We start from the raw sequence: 5178 nt of genomic DNA on the forward strand, positions 1-5178 counted from the left end.
CTTTGTCAGAAGAGTGTCTAAAGCAATTTACTCATGCAGATCGGCCCCTACTTGCATTGACACCTATTGGCTAGGGCTTCTACTTTTTCAGAATCTTATCCTACCCATTATTTTTGGAATTGAGCTTAGCTACCAAACACGCTGAAGTGATTTTATGACCAAATTTTGGGTGTTCTGTTTTTGGATAGTTTATCCATTCACCATCATGTGCATCATTTTTCAAAATCTCAAATCAGAATTTGTGAAAATATTTATTTCCATAAGGGAAAATATATCTATAAAACTCTGGCTCAAAATGAAGACATAGGTAATACTCATTGAGTAAATACCACATGTAGAGGTAATGCGCAACATTCCAGTTGGTTATCCAAAAGGCCAAAGGGGTTTTCCATGGTTGATTTATGTCAGGGAAAACAGCTAGGAAGTGACACTAGTGCTTTTTGAGGTATTCATGAAGGGTTCTAATAATTCTTTTGGTTCTGGCTTGAAAGGTCAAAGTTTTTATGTGGTCTTTTATTTCTAGAGGGAGGGTTTCTATCATGGTAAGGATATCATCAAGGTCTGTAAGGGGGAGGGGGGGGGGCTGAGGATGAGGATGGATCAGTAATAGGATAAACACACAGGGGTAGAGGAATACTCATTGAGTAAATACCACATGTAGAGGTAATGCGCAACATTCCAGTTGGTTATCCAAAAGGCAAAAGGGGTTTTCCATGGTTGATTTATGTCAGGGAAAACAACTAGGAAGTGACATTGGTGCTTTTTGAGGTATTCATAAAGGGTTCTAATAATTCTTTTGGTTCTGGCTTGAAGGGTCAAAGTTTTTATGTGGTCTTTTATTTCTGGAGGGAGGGTTTCTATCATGGTAAGGATATCATCAAGGTCTGTAGGGGGGGGGGGGGGCTGAGGATAAGGATGGATCAGTAATAGGATATACACACAGGGGTAGAGGAATAATAGTAGTATTGAGGACGGGAGGCTTTATTTTTTATAGTGTCATAATTTTTCATTCCTTCCAATTTGAGTTTCACACGTTTTCTCATTAATATTACGCATTTAGAACTACTAATACAATCAGGAGTATCATGAGGCTAGTTTCAAAAAATGAACAAATATTACACGTTTATTTTGTAGGAAAAAAAAACTCGTGTTTTTATTATATATGTATATTTTTTTGAGAATCTAATTTATAAGTGGATAAAGTAATTTGAAAATCAACAGGAGATTAGCCTTATTTTTTAGGCAATGTTTTAGTGGGAGTTAGAGTTGTATTTTTACCGGATTGTCTTTTAGTTTTGTCTCTACTTAAATATAGGGGTATAAGGGTATTTTTGAATCAAAAAAATGAGGCTCTTAAACTAGGAAAGCTCCTTAAATAGCAGTATAGATAAATGTTTAAAATATAGTTATATAGAGTTAAGATTGAATTGTCTAAATTTATAAATAAAATTTTTATATAAAATTTTTATTTGTAATTTATTGATAGTATATATAATCCATTTATAGTAAAAAATTGTGTATAATTTTAACAATAGAAAAGTTTGTGAATCTAATCTTTATAAGATTACTAGCCTTTAAGCACGAGGCTCATCTATTTTTTTTGGGTAAAAGTTAATGATGATGCACAGAAAATTAGTGGGTTGATTGCTCGGGGCTCCAATGAATTAGTGGTTGTTTGAAAGGCCTGAAAAGAATGAAACACAATATCAAAGGTGATCAGGGTGAACTAGCCAAGAACCCTCCGATACTTAAGTTAATTTTTTTTTTTTATAGAACTCAAGAATTCCAACTTTTGAGATGTGGTAGAAACTTACTTTTGTTTGATGTAAATGAGTCCTTATATAGTGAGCCTTGGAGTGTTTACTTGATTGGTAACTTCCTCAAACCGTATGGAAGTGACAAGGTTTAGACCTAACTTCTACAACTGTTATAGAAGTTAGAAGATTTAATCTTATCTTCTATAACTGCCATTAGAAGTTAAGAGTTTAGTGAGAAGTTAAAGTGAGGATTTCACTCATTCTTTGAAATAGTAGAACGTGGTTTGAATTATAAACTTTTGTGTATAAATTCATTATGAAGATTTTCTAAGTGTTGAGGGGTAGTCCAGGTGTTTCTATGCTAGATGGCCTTCTTAGATTGGACGACCTCCTCATGATGGACGACCTTTCTAGAGTTGGACAACATCTTGGACGTACTAGAGATGACCCAATTTTTGTAGTTTCTTATATAACTTGGATGACAACTCAAGGACGAGATATACTTGTTTCTCATCCCCATCAATTGCCCCCTTGTCCTTATGTTGCCTGTTATCAGAATGCCTTTTTTTTTTTTAACACGTGGCCCAATTTGATGTATTTCAATCATGTCGTTTCGTCTTTCAAGAAAAATGACATGTAGGTTCTTATGGTTGGTCGCGTTGTTTCAGATGCCAAGCCTCATTGCCTATACATAGTAGAATTCCTCTCCTACCCTTTCACATTTCTAAAATCTTCATCTTTAGGTTTTCCTTTAAGTTTTTCTCAGATGTCAGATGTTGTAATATCCTCGTCTAGCGATAGTGATAATAGGGAGATAGACGAGTAACACAACAGTACTAGTGATGGTGGTTCTAGTAGCAACAGTAGCAGTAGGAGTAATAGTAGTAGTAGTAGTGAAGGGAACACCACGGACAAGCAATACATGTCCGGAGTTCCATGGGTTCCCTTAAAGGTTCTTCAGGAAGTACTTAGGACGAGGGCAGCCTCTGGGTCGCAAGCTAGTACCTCAATGAGTGTTCCTCCATCCACTGCTTTAAACGAGGTAGAAACCGTGTATAGTTGTGTTGTAGGCGTCAATTCAAAGATGGATGAAAAAAGGCTTATTTCCCTTAGAAGTTGGTATTAAATTCTAGAAGATCTTAACCCTAGGTTGGCCGTTCGTGGTGAGTGGTGCTGTGACCATCATTTTGGAATAGGTGTTTATGAGGTTTATCTTTTAGGGGGACTTAAGTTGCCTCTCAATGCTTTTGCTAGAGAGTTACTTATTAGGTTAGGTTTAGGAGTGTGTCAATTTAATCCCAATGCATGGAGACTAGTCGTCTCTTTGCAAATTTTGTGGAGGAAGGTGTTTGAAAGGGATCGTCCTCTCACTGTGGACGAGTTGCTCTATTGTTACAAACCCTCGGAGATTAGTCAATCCCTTGGTTTTCATCAGTTCACAGCCAGGAGTAATGATTATAGGTTAATAAAGCCTATTCCCACATCTAATAGAAATTGGAAGATGGAGTTTTTCTTCGTCTTTGGTTTTTAGGTTGGAAACCCTGTTGAGGTTGGCAGGGATCCATTTGCCCCCTATATTGGAGATCTAGGAAACCTTCGTCTAGAAGGTATGTTTCTTTCCTATTCAATATATATATATATATATTATCTTTTTTGAATTTGTTTAACATTTTTCTTCCTTTCTCTCTCTCTCTCTTTCTCTCTTTTTAGTTGTTAGACGACCTTCCTTGAACAGATTTCATCTTGAACGCATCCAAAAGGCTCATCTAGGAAACCTTCATCTAGAAGGTATGTTTCTTTCCTATTCAATATATATATATATATATATATATAATCTTTTTTGAATTTGTTTAACATTTTTCTTCCTTTCTCTCTCTCTCTCTTTCTCTCTTTTTAGTTGTTAGACGACCTTCCTTGAACAGATTTCATCTTGAACGCATCCAAAAGGCTCATCTAGGAAACCTTCATCTAGAAGGTATGTTTCTTTCCTATTCAATATATATATATATATATATTTATTATCTTTTTTGAATTTGTTTAACATTTTTCTTCCTTTCTCTCTCTCTCTCTCTCTCTCTCTCTTTAGTTGTTAGACGACCTTCCTTGAACAGATTTCATCTTGAACGCATCCAAAAGGCTCATCTATTTGCTGATAGGAGTTTTCATTCCTTGGTTACTCTCCAACGTCTTACAACTTGGGGACTTGGACTAGAACCATCTCTTGAAGCTTTAGCCCACACGCTTATTACTCGTAGACGTGAGTTTTACTTAGAAAATTTCTTTCATTATTTGTTTTGACTAGACACTAATACTTTTCTTCACAAGGGTGGCAACCATGAAAGAAAACAAAGGGAAAGGATTATTGGACAAGGTAACCTTGCCAGAGGCTCAATCTTAGCCTCATCCTACTGCTGGAGATAAAAGAAAAAGTTTATCCAAGACGCTTGATTTGGGAAATCTTCCAAATTGCCGAGGAAACAAGAAGGTGAAGCATGGGTCGTCTAAACCCAAGGTAGTCTAGCTTGGCTCAGTTATCCCCTTTAACTCTCAATAGCCGTCCATCCAAATTCATGATTTGGACTTGTTTGTACCTGTTGGAGTCACTCCATCCAAGCCTATGGTAACCAGCTTGTCCCAGCCTTCTGGAAGACTTCCTCTGAGTTTTCTTGAGAACAAGTATCTTGCTTGGGAGAGGTTTCAAAAGGCATTGACTGACGAGGACGTGGCTGTGTGCTATAACATATCCTTGAAAGAATTTGAACACTCTGCCATTCATGATCTCTTCAAGATATGTTTTCATTGTTTTCATTTCATCTTGTCACATTTCACATCTCTCGTCTAATCAATTTCAATTAATTGCATATACAAGCTATGTCAAAGTTCATAGCAGCGTCCAAGCAGGTTACTAAGATGGACCAAACAAAATAAGGCTGGAAGCAAAGATTAGTGAGGTGCAGGTAGACTGTAGGGGTAAGATTGAGGTGGCAGCCGAGGCTATGAATGAGGTTAGGGAGTTGAAAAACCTCATTGAAGAGCTTAAGGCTAATGCCATTGAAAAGGATACTCGTCTTGACCATCTTCAGAAGGGAAATGAAGAGCTGCGTGCCCTTCTCAAAAAGGCCAAAGAAGACGCTGTGGAGGAGTTCAAAGCTTCCAGCCAGTTTACCGTCCTTTTGGGCGGAACTACGCTGCTGGCTTTAAAGACTTCCGTATAGACGCCGAGGAACACTTCCCTGAAGTTGACTTTAGCTCCATCAAGCTCAACATTGGTGCTGCAAATTCTCTCCTTCAGATGAGTTTTGAACATGTCAACATCGATGACGATGCCACTAGCCAACCTGCTCAAGATGGGCCCAATTCTGAAAATAACCCTCAGTGAAAGACGTTTAAAATATTATCTTGTCATTTTCCTTTTTTTTTT

This window comes from Quercus suber, unplaced genomic scaffold (assembly GCF_002906115.3).
Source record: "Quercus suber isolate HL8 unplaced genomic scaffold, Cork oak 2.0 scaffold_61, whole genome shotgun sequence".
NCBI lineage: Eukaryota > Viridiplantae > Streptophyta > Magnoliopsida > Fagales > Fagaceae > Quercus > Quercus suber.